The 17,319-nt window shown below is 36.2% G+C and overlaps 1 pseudogene; it reads left to right on the forward strand.

Annotated features, from left to right (window-relative positions):
- Nucleotides 1-17,319, forward strand: part of LOC149203802 (endoglucanase 9-like) — an 86,077-nt pseudogene that overhangs the window by 37,468 nt on the left and 31,290 nt on the right.

The following is a 17,319-nucleotide window of genomic DNA, read 5'->3' on the forward strand; positions in this document are numbered from 1 at the left end:
AAATAAATTTCCTAGTCTGTGAGATGAGCTTGCTGCCTTTCTTAGCAGTAATCAAAGAGGTGGCGGTAGGTGCGGCTACCTCCGGTATCCTGTATAATGAATTATCCAAAGAAATGATGACAGTGTGAGGCCTTGACTCATACACAGCATGTCGCCTCCACAAGTATGGCTGGCCTAATAGTACATCACAAACATCCAGAGGTGTAACATCACACAATACCTCGTCTGTGAAGGGCTTGATGCTATAGGGAAGGCGGCACTGCTGGCGAACTTTGAGATCTCGTCCTTCGTGAAGCCAACCGATACTATACGACTGTGGGTGTGGTGTAGTTGGTAGGCCCAACCGCTTCACGACCTCTGCTGAAATGAGGTTCTTTTGGCTGCCACTGTCGACAATGAATTGCAGCGGCAAACCCTTCACCCACATCTGTGAGTGGAAAAGATGTTCCCCCTCCTCTGGATCTTCGGGCTCATTTTTCTGGATCTTGGCAGTAGCAACAGTGGCGCTGGGATCCGCATCAATGATCTGCTTCCCTTTGTCATTCCCCTTGGTGGGTTCTGACTCAGAGTCGGAACATGCATCTGATTCGGAAGCCTTCAGCTCGGCCACCAGCGACTGCTTGGTCCGACACTCACTTGTGTTATGAGTGGGACTCTTGTGGAACTCACACCACTTTCCTGTGTCCTTCTTCGGCTTCGTGGTGTTGTTGTTTTCTGACAGGTTGTCTTGGGTCACCCCGCCTTGGCTTTGTCCTTTGGGATTTGGATTTGCAGATCCAAAGTCTCGCTTCTTCTGTTTGAACTTTTGCTCGATTTTGACAGCGTATCGGTATGATGTGCCGAGTGAGGAGATGTTCAAGAACTCCATCTCTTCCTGGATGTATCTGTGTAAGCAGACGCGGTATTTGAGTACCAGATGTAGCTCAGAATCTTTGATACCCAATTGTGTGCGAAGGGTATGAAAAATGTTTTTGAACTCTGGCAGATCTTGGTCCCTTCCCTGCCGCAGCGTGGTCCACTTTATGTATTCATCCTCATAGCTTCCAACAGGGTAGTACTGCTCCTTGACGGCATCCCGGAACGAATCCCATGTGGGTGCGGCTGAAAATAGTGAGCCAGTACTTTCATCCTTCTACTCGCAGTAGGTCTCCCACCAGTCCTTGACGTGGGGGGCTGCTTTGAGGAGAGCAAAAACAATCTTTTCCCGACTCGAAAATTCATGAACAGAAAAATAACCCTCTAGCAGATTTAACCATTTATCTACGACATCTGCGTCTATCTGACCCTCGAATATGGGGATTTCAAAATTAACTTGTACCTTAAAGGGTGTGGCGTTTCCAGAGTAGCTGCTGGAAGCCGATGCGTCGCTTCTGGGTAGCCGCTGAAGGATCTGGGCAAAGCTGTCCATCATCGCGTTCCGTTGTCGCTCGAGGGCTTCTTCGAGCAAGATTTTGATGGGATCTCCTGCCCCCTCGTCTTTCTTCTCGTCCGCCATGGGAGGCCGTCGGGATTTGCGAGGCTGGTCTTGCAAAGGTTCAACCAGTTCAAGCCCTAACTCCTTATATCCCGACCTTGTTGGGGACATGCAAAGAAAAACAGAGAAAAAGCAGACCGCTCTGATACCACTGATCCGGATTTAAGCAGGAACGTAATAGATTACAGATATAACCATAAATATAGAGATGTGATAACCATAAAAATAGAGATGCAGCGGAAATAATACCTCATTTCATCAATGGAGAATATTGAAATATGCTTACAAATAGAAATAAACCAGCTAGGGCGATGGTAGCCTATCTCTGAGAAGAGATGTGTCGGCTACATGCCTCTGAACTGTTTCGAACTGTGTTACAATGAGGCTCGAGGGCCTATTTATTGTTGAGAAACAATGGAAAACCCCTCACATTCCAAAACCTAACCCTAGAAGATGAAACGCCAAATTGTGGGCCCCGTTTTTGGGTAAGTTGGTACATCAACTTCCCGGGGTCGCGAATTGGTCGTACTATCTCCGTTTGACGCGCATGATAGCCCGTTGGAAAGATCTCTCCGAGGACTATGACGAAAAAATGATTTTTATCTAAAAAATCGCTGGTCTGGATTTCCCAAAAAATGTCGTTTAGGGCCTCAAAACGGCTCCGGAAGTTTAGGACCCAAAAAACTGCTAAAAATAGTAAACTATGCTATAATTAAGGAAACTGAAAAACTGAAAGAGACAGTTGTGGGGGTCCAAATGGGATAGGTGGGTGGCCACCAACATCCACCTGGATCAGATAGCTCGTGAATACTAACCATTAAATTTTGTTTCATCAAATTCTAGTCTTGGAAAATGCCATTTCCATAAGGTTCTCACTTCTCTTACCAAAACCACAAAGAATCCTTATCGACACATGAAGGAGAATATCGTGGCAACATTATAAAGAATTGAAAGTATCATTACAGTGGGTTGATATTTTCAATAGCTTAACTCTATCCATTTTGAAGCAAAGCAATATTACTTGTTTGATGTGAGTGGCAAGTGAATACTTTGGTGAATTCTAATATATTGCTTACAGGTTTTGTTAAACAAACTAAGGATGTTCCCCGATCTAGGTTATCCATATGAGGACTTGTTGGAAAGCTATCAGAACGAGACAACCTTTGTATTGTGATCATATCTTCCCTTTTTCAAATTGTTCAACAGAACTAGAGGTGATCTATTCTTATGATTCAAAAAGCTTCATTCCTCTTAATACGTTCATAATTTGATAGATTGGGTGTGTTTCTTTGCAGGTGGACTAATTCAATTGAAAAATGGGAATCCTGAACCCCTCCAGTATGTTGTCAATATAAATTTTTTAGCAGCACTTTATAGCGATTATCTTATTGCAGCATATATTCTTTGCTTGTATTGTGGTGCAAATTACTTCCCTAGCCAAGCCCTTTGCGACTTTGCAAAAACTCAGGTATATTAATATTTTTTATATTATTTGATTTTATTATTTTGAATCCATCACAAATTATTATTTGGGTTGTAGCTTTCAGCTAGCAAGTGTTACAATTTCGACCTAGCATGTCTGAGTACAAAGGTTATTTTTGTCTAGATGATGTGAGCCAAACTTAATGCTCACTTGCTAACTCAAACCTTCTACCCAAATATGAATCTAGAAGAATCAAATCAAAACCATTCACATGTCAAAAACTTAAAACCAAATATATTAATATTCATTCACATCTTCTAACCATTCAATGGCGTAGTGTGGGTTATTTATTTCACTACTATCTTGCACCCTTAATTTTTTGAGGATTGGTATTTTTATGAAGATAAAATATACTTTAGGTAAAAATCCTCTTAGCATGAGCTACATTGTGGGTGATGGAAACCATTACCCAAAGCATCTGCATCACTGTCCAATTTCTTTCTCTCAAAACGGAGTAAAGTACAAATGCACAGATGCTTACAAATGGCGAGACTCTCTAAACCCTAATCTACATGTACTTATAGGAGCTATGGTTAGTAGGCTTGATATATTCCACAGTTTCTATGATTCTGGTAACAATTTCAACTAAAGTGAACCCACAATCACTGACAATGTTAGCTTACTAGCAACATTGATAGCTTTATCGAACGATGACAGTGGATAATCTAAATTGGAGCAGAATAGTAATCATGTCCTAATTCACCATTCAGAAATAAACCTAAGGATTCAAAAACTTTTTCAACTAATAGATTCCCATGAGAATTTCTCATGTAAATGTTATAAACAATTTAACATAAAAACATATGTTAAACAACAAAAATATAACAACAATGAACATCAATATACAAGACACAACAAGAACATGATAAAGGAGTTCAACCCTCCTGGGCTACGTCTCCTTGGTCCAACTTCCAATGGCTTGGGTCTCTTTATTATGCTCAAATTACATCAAAAGTGTGTTGACAATGCTCAAATGCCTCTAAAACCTATCTTAATGAGTTTAGAATACTAAAAAATGGCCACCCATCCTCTTTTTGCATCCAATTTTGATAATAACTAAAGAAGTTATGACTTCTCCTAGTTTCTCAGTCATATCTCAAATTGCAATCGGCGAGTTGTTCAAGCAGGTGGAAAGTCTTGTTTTAGTGGCAGAACACTATGATGCAATATAGGTGGAATTGGCAGAATATGAAACTATGACATAAATAATCATCGCGTTCGAGTGCTTATTGCTTGTCGCATTTAGTAATTGACTCTTGTCTCTTTAACGCAGCGAAACATTTGCGATGTGATATCATGGACACTCTAGAACATAAAACTGCAACAAAATGATGTATCATGTCTGGAACTCAAACTACGTCAGTGTTGGGGCCGATACCTATTTTCCCCTTCACTGATTGTGATTGAAATTTGCTAATGCCTCATCGCATCGTAACCTTGAACCTGTCGGGGGCCGATTTGAGACAACTTTTCCTCCTACTGACGCGATATGAAATTTATGAGGGCCAATGGTTGGTTGCAACTTGGCGCCTCCTTATCTGTTGAAGACTTGCCACATCATGTTAATCTTGCCATGTAGGGAAGTCAAACCTCAACTTTGACTTGCTCTAAGTTCTACATAAAGACACGATTTTGAGTGTCCTTCACAATATTGGATTCAGAATGACGAGCTCTTCAATCTGAAGCTGAGTTTGATAAGATTCTGACACTTTTATTGTTGAGGATAATTTTGAGCACCTGATCACTCCTTCGCACTGGAAACCTTTTGGACCCTAAAAGGATAACTTTTAGTTATCAAATAGATGAAAGTCTGTTCCATCACCTTCCCCACTTCAATCCATTTGGCCTTTGATGGATGTGTACCTTTGAGACCCACCCAAAGATAATCAATATTTCCTCTTTTAGTTGTCCTTGTCCTTCTGTCAAGTATAGTGTCTTGTTGAAGCATATCAAGGTATTCTGGAGAAAAGTCTTCAATAGATGGAGTTTGAACATTCTCTCCTTGATCTTCAATCAAAGGAGGTTCATACAATCTCAAATTTTCAACATTAAAAATATAATAGATATCCATTTATGAAGGCAAATCAAGCCTGAAAGCATTATTCCCAATCTTTTCCAGAATTTTAAATGGACCATAATGAATTGGTTTTAGCTTTTTACCTTCACCTTGAAGCCTTTATTTGCTAATGTCTTGCGAAACTTAATCGCCTACTTGAAACTGATGATCCAGAGAATGCTTATCATGTCTTGCGAAACTTAATCACCTACTTGAAACTGATGATCCACAGAATGCTTATCATGTCTTGCCTTATACCTTCCTTGACTCTTTTCTAGTTGTTCTTAAAGTATTTGGTGAATCAACTGAATTTTCTCAATGAATGTCTTTTCCCTATCTATGTCACTATGTCCATCTACAACTACATCTTTCTAAAAAATGAAATCCAAAGGAAATTTGGGCAAATACCCAAGACATGCCTCAAAAGGTGAAGTTAGAGTAGAAGAGTGCTTTTCTTAGTTGTAATCATGTTGAATATAATGCAACTGTTCATCCCATAACTTAGGATGTTTGTTGCAATCACCTCTTAGAAAATGAATGACTGTCCTGTTAACCACTTCAGTTTGACCATCTATTTTTAGATGAAAGTATGTACTTTTCTTCAATTTGGTGTCCATCAAGTTCCATAAACTTGACCAAAAATTCCCAACAAATCGAGAATCATGATCACTTACAATAGAAGTAGGCAATCCAAAATGAACCCATACATTTTGAAAGAAAAGTTGAGTTGTTTGTTCAACTGTAATTTTCTTTTTACAAGGCATTAACATGCACATCTTGCTAAACTTGTCCACAACTACATACAAATAATCATGACCTTTCCTTGATCAAAGAAGACCTCCTATAAAATCCATAGAAATACTTTCCCATGCTCTTCAAGGAACTCGAAGTGGTGGGTACAATCCTAGTTTCCAATACTAGGTTTACTGATTGCACACAATGAACAACCTCTTATAAAACGTGACACACTTTCAAGCATACACGGCCAATAAAAATACCTCTGAATATTTTCCACTGTTTTTCTTACACTGAAATGTCCAACAATAAGAGAAGTGTGCACCTCCCTTGTGACATTTACTCTCTCTCCTTGTGGAACACAAATTTTTCGCAAATGATACAATAGATTATCATGTACATAGTAGCATAATTCCTCAACTTGGTGGCCTTCACTCAACTTTATATATACCTCTTGAAAGTCATCATCCTATGCATATTTTTCAACATAAATTTCAGGAATAACAGAATTATTCTTGCGTAAAATGGTTATATTTACAGCCGGTCTAGAAAGCATATCAACAAATTTGTTATGTATACCTTTATTGTACCTGATTATCAAGTGGAATTTTTGTGAAAATCCCATCAAACGAAAGTGCCTTGAATGCTACAATCTGGTTTGAGATTGTAGATATTGCAGAGGCTGATGATTGTTGTGAATAATTGTTTCTTTTTACATCAAATAATGATTCCATTTCTTCACAGTTTGTACCAATGCGTAAAACTCTTTATCATACGTAGGATAGTTTATAACATCACCATTAAAAATATTAGAATGAAATGAAATGGAATTACCATGTTGTAAAAGAACTACGCCCATGGCATAGTGACCTATATTTGTTTGTATTTCAAAGAGTTGTTTCAAATCTGATAATGCCAAAACTAGGGCTAAACTGATCTTTTGTTTCATAGCATCAAATTCTTTTTGTTGTTTGCCTCCCCACTAGAAGAAAACCTTCACGTTGGTCAATGCATGTAGTAGAGCTATTATGGAGGAGAAATTGGCAATGAAATTCCTCCAGTACTGTAATGCTCCTAAAAAAATCCTTACTTATGCAACTGATTTGGGTATTGGGAAATTAACAATGATCAAAATTTTAGAAGGGTAAATCTTCATCTCACCTCCTTCAACTATGTGGCCCAAATACACTAAGCAAGTTTTCCCGAATTCACATTTAGACATATTTAGAAATAACTGTTCTTTTCTCATGATATCCAAAACTTTTCTAACATGCTTGACATGCTCTTCTCACGATTTCCTGAAAATCAAATATCATCTAACTGGACAATTACAAACTCGTCAAGAAATGGTCTTAAAACACCATTCATAACTATCATGAATGTAGCTAGAGAATTACAAAGATCGAAAGGCATAACCAACCACTCAAACAATCCTTGTTTGGTTTCGAAAGCAGTCTTCCATATGCCCTCCCCAGCTATTCTAACTTGATGATATCCACTTCTCAAGTCTAATTTAGTAAAATTCTTTTCATTTTTCAACTGATCTAGAAAATCATTTATTACGGGAAGTGGGTATCGATTCTTTATTGTGATATTATTTAAATCTTGATTATCTACACACATGCACTAGGTTCCATCTTTATTAGGTACCAATACAATTGGTGAACCACATTGCGAACTAGAAGAACAAATTACTCCTTTATATAACAATTCCTGGACCTGTCTTTTAATTTCTAAACTTTCCAGAATTGACATTCGATACAAACCAGTGTTTGGGAGTGGAGAGTCCTACTATAGCTAAATTTCATGCTGAATTCATCCTTTTGGTGGCAACCCCTTTGGTTCTTGAAACATTTACTCATATTGATTGACCACATCAACCAATTCAGATTTCAGCTTCACATCACAGCCTGCATAGGATTCCTGCTCCATGTCATTCTTCTGCTTGATCATGAGGAGCACGAGACTCTTGCTGCAATTAACTAGTTGTTTCATTTCACTTGCTCTTGCCAAACACAACATAAGTTTCCTAGGATGGGATCTCACATTGTACTCCACTCCGTCTTTCAAAAAAATATATTTTTTCTCAAATCTACGGAAAGTAGCCTTCCTGTCATACAATATGGGATCCCCAACACCATTCTTGAGATATCTGATGGCACAACGTCTAATTCAACTTCATCAATGAAATTGGCGGTGTTTGCAAATCTGAGAATGCATTTCCATGTGATGTGAAAATTGGCATCCTTAGTTATCCAACCCAACAAATACAGTTTATGATGAGACACGGTTTCCAGATTCTATTTCTTGACTAAATCAGAAATTAAGTTGGCCTGAGATCCACTGTCAAAAAATGTATCAATTTTTGTATGATTGGAAATAACTCAGATATGGAACAACTCAATTCATTTTTCTTCATTTGAAATGTTGTGAGAGTTATTTGTTGCACTGGTACTTTCTATGGCTACCTCTTTGTTGACCTATTTTCTTGCTTTTGCCATGACTTTTCCTTTAGTGATAGTGGTTGCGATTTTTATTTCATCCCCTGAGTCTGAACCCAAGTGTTGTTGTGCAGTAGCATTGGTCTTCTATTTCCCTTTATTGTTGAATTTCTTTGGTCATAATTCTGGATGAAACTTCCATCAATGTTCTTCATCATGTCCTTCCTTGGAATAATTCTTGCACATAGGTCTCTCCCCTTCTTTCTTAACAGAAACATTTTTCTTCTACTTTCCTTTAAACTTCTTCCCTTTTTCAACACTCTGAAATGGCTTCTTCTTACCTTTTTCCTATATATTTTTCCCTCTTTCTTCAAGGTGTGTAGCTTGAATACATACCTCATCAAGATTCATGGGACTAAACATAAGAATGGTATTTCGAAGATAGATATGAAACCCTCCTGTGTATTTCAGAAAGATATCTTGTGACTATAAGTCTACTCCTAGAATAAGAGCTCTTTTCCTAAACCCTTGAGTAAACTCTTGCACATTTTGACCTTTCAACTGTCTGAAATTTTTCCCATTCATAATGAATTTTTGCATATAAGCTAAAGGGTAGAACTATCTTTTTATTGTAGCAATGAAATCAGACCAAGTAATAGATATCTTACCATGTTTATTGATCTCATATTGAGTCCTTGATTCCCACCATGCAAGTGTTGCGCCCTCCATTCTCAATGAAGCCAACTAAATCTTGATATCATCATTTTGAAGGTTCTAAATTCGAAAATACACTTCCAATTGATGAATCCACTTATCAGACTTCTTTGCATTAACTTCTCCATTGTGCATAGGCAACTCAAGTTTAATATGAAGCTTTAGAAAAGGTTATTTACCAACCCCTTTTGAAGAATGATGATGATTATGAGTAACTTTGGTTTTTGGAGAATGATGATGATTATGAGTAACATTGGTATTTGTGGAAGAGTTTGAAGATGATTTTGAAGAAGGAGATGAAGAAGATGGTGGAGATGGCGGAGACTTGTCTCCATTCCCATTATTTCCTTTTCCTTTATCTTCTTTTCTATTACCTCCTCCTGAAGAGCCTTCTCCATTAGGAGGCTCAGAACTTTCTCCCTGTAGTCTATTGCTCCTCTCTTCATAGAGGACCTTAACCATCTCTTTCATGTCAAAGAAATAATTTCTTAATGTCTTCTCATCTTCTGTCATGATAGGTTCTCCTTCATGAGACATGGTCTCTGAAGACTGAACTACAAATTGAGGCTATAATGGTATTGGAATCTCAACTACAACTTCTGCAACTTTAGGATGAACTAGTGTAGAAGAATTTGGAAACCTTAATCTCCTTCCCTTTGACCCAATTTCAGGGTTTTCAACCAGCTTTCCTTCACCTCTTTTGAGCTTTAACCTTGTGAGCATGACATAAACTTGCAAACAATTAAATCCTTCTTTCACAAAGAAAACCCAGTAACCAAAACTAGTGCTCTGATGCCAAACTTGATCTAATTTTGAGCAGATTAGTAATGCTATGCTAATTATCTATTCATAAATAAACCTAAGATGCTTATAATTTTTTTTTCAAGTGCTTAAGTATTCAAAAAAAATTGCCATTAACAAATTCCCATGAGATTTTCTTACGTAAATGTTATAACCAATTTAACATAAAAGCATATGCAAAACAACAACAATATAATAGAAATTGAAATCAATATACTACACACAACAAGAACATGATAAAGGATTTCAACCTCTTGGGCTATGTCTCTTTGGTCCACCTTCCAATTGCTTGGGCCTATCTATTACACTCAAATTACATCAAAAAGAGTGTTTACAATGCTCAAATGCCTCTAAAACCTGTCTCAATTAGTTTAGTATACTAAAAAATGGCCTTCTAACCTTTTTTTGAATCCAATTTGGATAATAATTAAAGGCGTTATGAAGTCTCCTAGTTTCTCCACTAATTTCCACAAAATGCTCTAAAATCGACAGAAAAATACATTTTAGCCCTAAAATACCCTAACCGGGAAGAATTTCTCTACACCATGGGCCATATCCTATCGACCGTATCACAAATAGAAATTGGCAAGTTCAGGTGGGCGGAAGGTATTGTTTTAGCGGCGGAACATTGCGATGCGATATAGGCAGACCCAATAGAATATTAAACTATGGCATAAAGAACCATCGCATCGAGAGTCTTATCACTCGTTGCTTTCAGTAATTGGCTATCGGCTCCTTAACACAGAAAAATATTTACGATGCGATATCATGGACCCGCTAGAATATAAAACTGCAACACAATGACGTATCGCATCGAGAACTCAAACTGCATCGGTGTCGGGGTTGATACCTATTCTCCCCTTCACTGATTGCGATTGCGATTTGTGATTGCCTCATCGCATCGCAACCCTCAACATGCTAGGGGACGATTTGAAACACCTTTTCCACCTACCACTATGATATGTGATTTATGAGGGCAAATGATTGGCTGCCACATAGTGCCTCCTTATTCTCTGAAGACTTGCCACATCATCCTAATCCTATCATGCAGGTAAGTCAAACCTGAATTTTGACTTTCTCTAACTTCTGCATATGAACTCAGTTTTGAGTGTCGTTCGTACCATTGGGTTTTGAATGAAGAGATCTTCATTATGAAGATGAGCTTGATAATATTCAGAAACTTTTATTTCTGAGGATAATTCTGAGCACCTCACCAATGGAGATTGATTACGGATTGATAAGAATACAATATTCTCTTTATTTACACCAATGTACCCTATGGCACCCCCTCCCCCTCCTCCATGAAATCCATAATGTATCTACCTGTAACGCCTCTCAGAAAATTCAAAAATCTTAGTTCAGATTGTAGGTATTTATTGATTTGATTGGAGTTGAATTAGTTAGTATTCAATGGGGAGTTTCTTTTTATGAACATGTGTTGCATTCAGTGCAATGCAATACATGACTCATGATCATTAAAGGTATGTCTTGCATTGTTGGAACAAAGATTTCAATTCGATGTAATCATCACCATCCGACATTTTACATTGTCTCATCTGAGAGGAAATGACACAATAATGGGCAATTGTATTTTTGACATGCTACATCTAAGGAATTTTCAATGGAATGTTTAAGAGCTACTGAAATATATGTTAATGATTGAAACTGTTTCTAAAATATAGTCGCACCACTACACTTTTCGATAGTTCAATTCCTCCAAAATTATTAAGGTGGGTGTGGGAATTATCATGCTGCATGGTTAATTTATTAGTAAATGAGTGAGAGTGAGTACAATGATCTTTTTCATACATAATACAAGTTTTCCCTTTGAGATGCTCAATGGAATTCCCTGCAGAGGTAAAATTCCATCACATAGTGTACTGTGCCAATTCCTTGCAATTTCCTTATCGGTTTACTAACAATGTTATTGTGCTAGTCCCTTGCAATTTCCTTATCGGTTTACTAAAAATGTCTCTTACTATTTTTCTAGATTTTGTTCAGACATATTACCCCATTTTTTGTGTTTAGGTACTAGGACGTCTCTTAGGATTTCATGGAAAATTAAAGAAGTCGTTCAGAGAAAAAATGGTCACCCAATCAAGGTAACAATCTCCCCTTTCTTCCCAAGATTGTGACAATTTTTCTTTCCCCTTTCTTCCCATGGTTGTGCCACAATTTTTCTTTCTCCATTACAAGTGGTTTTTACCTAAACCAATTTGCATTTAAGTGATGTCTTGTTAAAGGATTTTTCTTTTTTGATTACTAGTACAGATGAGTATGACTGAAATCTTATGTTCATTAATAACACTATCCTTTAACAAACTGGGATGAATATAAGGTAAGTAGATGAGTGATCTATGTGATACTCTAATACACTTACAAGAACATATCCAAGATCATGTTAATACTACCAATATTGTGAAAGTTCAACCATCTCCGTCCTATTCATTTCCTCTTGGAAACCATCGTGAAGCTCCATCATCACCTTGTGCATCTCTCCCACATCCTCTAACTCCCAACTTGATCACATAATTTTTTAAAGGGACCTATCTCAATGGAAGATATATTTTACAAAGAAATTTGAATCACTCATTTTCGATATCGTATGAGAAAGTTATGACCAAAATACTGACTATCTATCATAAATCAACACTATTAAAACTTTGTTTTTCTGGCTGTTCCCTAGAGTATTTGACCCATCAATTCTTTTTTTTCTTAAAACCTATTTCTACACTAGATATACCTTTGAGTTAGCCATCATGTGGATTCAGAATCACTAAATTTGGACGAAAAACAAAGAAGTTGCGATTAAAACACTGCAGGTTAGCATGATTGGCCACTGCTCTCCCACAAGTGACAAATAAATTTTACTTTTTTATTTTCTTCATGGATTTGTTATACAAAGTAAATACTTGTTCTTTTTTGCATAATTCTTGGATTAGGGGAGCCGATCACCTCTCTTTTTCCATGATTTAATGTTTTATTGCAGGTAGGCACTTATTTTTTGCAGGTCCTAGGAGAATAAAGAAGGTCAATTTATGAACGAGCGATTGTTGAAAGAAATTTTAATGAAACAAGGGAATTTCATCCAATTCATTACCCAACGGATTCATAATAGAAGCAATGAAGAATTGATTTCTATTTGAAGATTCATGTTACTGTTGCCAATACATTTTTCCAAAAGATCACTTTTTTCCTTGCCTTACTAAATAACATCATAGCTATTGTAACTTAATTTAATTCCATACTATTTTTAAATAAAGTGTTGTTTCTTTTCTGAATTTTCTTATGTTTTTGTGTTTCGGGTGTTGCTTCCTTCAAATTGTAGTTTCCACTCCATTGGCAATTGAGCAATGAGGACTCCACAATACAAATTCTTGCTGCAGAAGGAAACTCTTCGACAACACCAGTCCACTAAACAATTTATTCTCTTGAAACTTGTATATAAGTTTTCCTTTTTTGTTGTTCTCTTTTTATTTGATTGGATTTTCTTGGATAATAGATTGTACATTAGTTTTTTTTCTATTTTCCCTTGTTGTTCCCTTCAGGGAAAACCAATTTTTGTGTGAATTTTTGTTGTTCCCTTTAAGGAACAACTATCGTTCCTCCTAAAAAACAAAAGGTTGTTGTTTATTTCATTTTCATGTTGTTCCATTTAGGGAACAATTGTTGTCCCCTTTAAAAGAATAGTTGTTGTTCCTTACAAGGAACAACAATTTTCGTGTGTATTTGTTTTTGTTGTTCCTTTTAAGGAACAATAGCCATTCCATTTAAGGAACAACAGTTTCATATGTTTGTATTTTTGCTATTCCATTTAAGGAACAGTTGTTGTTCCTCTTAAGGAACAACAATCGTTCCATTTAAGTAACAACAGTTTCACGTGTTTGTGTTTTTGTTGTTCCATTTAAGGAACAATTGTTGTTCCTCTTAAGGAACAACTGCTGTTCCTCTTAAGGAACCACTGTTGTTCCTCTTAACGAACATCAACCGTTCCATTTAAGGAACAACAATTTCGTATGTTTGTCTTTTTGTTGTTCCATTTAAGGAACAACTGTTGTTCCTCTTAAGGAACAACAATTTCATATGTTTGTCTTTTTGTTGTTCCATTTAATGAACAACAGTTGTTCTCTTAAGGAACAACAACGGTTCCACTTATGGAACAACAGTTTCGTGTGTTCATTTTTTTTATGTTCCTCTTAAGTAACAACACTTTTTTGTGTATTTTTTGCTATTCCTTTTAAGGAACAACACTTTTTCGCATGCTTTTTTTTGTTGCTCCTTTTAAGAAGCAACACTTTTTTTGGGTGTATTTTTTACTATTCTTTTTAAGGAACAACACTTTTTTTCGGTGTATTTTTTGTTGTTCCTTTTAAGGAACAACACTTTTTTGCATGCATTTTTTTGTTGTTCCTTTTAAGGAACACTTTTTGGGTGTATTTTTTTTGCTATTCCTTTTAAGGAACAACACTATTTCACATGCATTTTTTTGTTGTTCCCTATGGGGAACAACACTTTTTGGCGTGCATTTCCTTTGTTGTTCCTACAAGGGACAACACTTTTTCGAGTGTTTTTATTATTCCTATAAGGAACAAGACTTTGGGAGTATTTTCAAGAACAACCCTTCCTTCCTCTTGTGGGATTGTTTCTAGTTCACCTCAACCACATTTTATTGATTCCACGTCATCGCATGAAGTACACTAGTATTATGAGGACAAGAACTATGGATTCTATTGAAGCGAGTTAATATCATTCACGTTATGATCTTTAACAGGACAACTCCTTGATGATAGATTATTTTCAAAAGGGACACAATTATTTATATACTACTTTAATGCATTGTTTCCTGCTGTACATGATACTGATCGATCATCTCAATACCATGCTAGTTCCACCCTTCCTGGTTATAATCTTCTGTATCTGTAATAAATGAGATTATGGGTACATTTTTTCGATTGACATGTTCAACTTCTTCCACCATCCCTGCTCTTAAGGACTATTGAGCCTCCCTCTTTTTATCATAAAAATGTGTAATAACAGCAAAATTTTGTTCGCAGATGGAGGATAGGGGGTCTCATTACGAGCTAGCCTACCCTGTTCATAAGACTGTAACAAAGTGACATTCCCATTATGCGCACCACACCAGGGTTATGATCCATTGGATAACCAAACTATCCTTGGAATAAGAGGTCTCATCACGAGTCAGCCTGATCACTTTTTCTACATCCCAGTGAATGGCAGTGTGGTTATTTGGTTACCACACCAGCACACTAATCTCTTATGTAGAACAACAATGAAACTCTCCATTTATAAATTGAGGATCTTGGTTCATATGGGTTAAAAAGTAACCCTGCTGAGGCCATTAACGCCTGCTGGTAGTAGCGGATCTGCTTATGGTATTGAAGTTATATCTTATCGTCAATTATTACTATAATACTCTATTTGTATTCTCTCTTTTTATCGGAGAAGTTATTTCCTCAATTTTTCTTGTTTTGAACCTTTACGCATGAGAAAATATTTTCTGATCAATCGCATAATTTTTTAGCTAGAATACCGTTAGCAAAGCATCTTTTTGGCATATTGCTGTCCTTTTGGTTTTTCGCATAACTTATCATCAATCGAAAAGCATCCTATCTATTGTTCATAACTATCTTTACACACTTTGCTCTCATTATAACCATAACTCTCACCGTCATGTCATTGATATGTGTACTCTCCTTCATTCACTGTTGTATTGTTCATTCCCTTGCCTTGCCATCAGCACAATACCTTTCATATGCTTTAGGGTCAAGGAATCCCTTTTCCAATTGTAGGGGGGAATGTATCCATTATGGGATAGCATGTGATATAATTACTGAACTCTGCCATAACTTGATGATTTGACAAAATATTAGTATTGCATTTACACAAAAGTTTTTCTGGTTGAAATTCTTGCATGCATCTTATATGTTGCTATTCCAAACTAACACAGTGGATTCACGAAAATTGCATGCTAAATAGTGAATTGTTTATACGAGAACAGTAAGTATGGGCAGAATTATATTCGCAGCACAACCACACTATTGCAACTAACAGAAGAGGCTCAAGCAACTTGCGAATGCCCATAATTAGTCAGACATGATGTGCTTGCCTGGATTCCACCTTTTGCATCACTTTCAGCCTCAACTCTGCCTACATTAGCTTCAACAAATGCCAGTCCATACATGTCATTCCACATTTTTTTCTTTTTCAGAGGTAAAACTTGAGGTAAAATAGCATACTTTTCTGATTTATTACAAATTTAGGAGAATTTTATGAAAATCCATTGAGCATTATTTACCATCATTCATTCCACATCTTTACCACTTCCCATTTTTCAAAGACATAGATTCTTTCAGTTTGGGGGAGTGTGCCTTTCATTTATTTATTTATTATGACCATGCCATTCATATTCTTTATCATCCATTGATCTTCTTATTCATTCTCAACACCTCCCTTATTCCATGTTGTTTTACACCAAGCATAGGTTTCAACAGATTGTAGAAACCATCTCAATTTGTTTTCTAGCATTGCATGAGGGCATGTTAACTCTCCAGTTTGGGAGAGGAATTGTTATATATGATGGATGTTTTCTACCTTATTTCTCATTTAAGGCGTACAATTTCATTTTTATACCGTGCAGAAATTGATTTGCGTATATCTTTAAAACTATGAATTGAATTCTTGTGATTTTTGGATAATAAAGAGGTATCATTAAAATACACAAACCCAGATAATTTCAAGTTAAATTAGTTCATAAAATATCAAAATCATGCACTATCACCTACAGACATTTTTCTTATATCTCATGATCCGTGCATCAAAGCGATCTGATTTTTGAATCATAGAATCGTTAATATATTATAAATCTACTTGCAAAATTTCAACAAAATCTAATTTGAGTTTTTGAGAAAATGGTTAATGAAGTTTGTTGTTACTTATATCATATTTTGATGCAACTTCATATACATATAGTTGAACATCAATGTAAAAATTGTTACGCCTTTGTCAACATTGCTAAAATTGAATATCCATTATCTGAGGAAGAATTCTTGGGATGGACAATTTTTGTATTATTGATTGGTTAATACATAGACTTTGGGTTGCAAGAGGACATGCAATATATTCAGTTTGGGGGTACGTTGGGCCGCTAGTTTGTCATTATTATTATCACTCTTTAATTCCCATTTCATCCATTTCTACCATTATTTATCATGTCATTTATCATGGTCTATCATATAATTCCATATTATAATTATTTATGCTCTTATGGATAAATATTATTTCTTCTCCTCTATTTCTAATAAATTGATGATTATTATGCATGATTTTACCAATGATGGTTCATTAATAATTTTTTTGTAACATCACTCACCATTTTAGCCTCCAAGATATTTTCCATATTGCAGATTTGTTCTCCAGCTCATCATTAAATGTGCCAACTCAAAAATTCACTCGAATAAGAAGTGACAATTTTGCATTAGATGTTTTGGGAAAATGGAGAAGAATCTGGATAATCTGAAACATGAGTTTTGTCTAGAATGGACCAAACTAGTTTTGATTTGGGTCGTTTTCCCAAATTCGATATGTATTAAGAGAA

This window comes from Pinus tabuliformis, chromosome 2_1 (genome assembly GCF_031772625.1).
Source record: "Pinus tabuliformis cultivar Carrire ecotype Pingquan chromosome 2_1, CPIR1, whole genome shotgun sequence".
Classification (NCBI taxonomy): Eukaryota; Viridiplantae; Streptophyta; class Pinopsida; order Pinales; family Pinaceae; genus Pinus; species Pinus tabuliformis.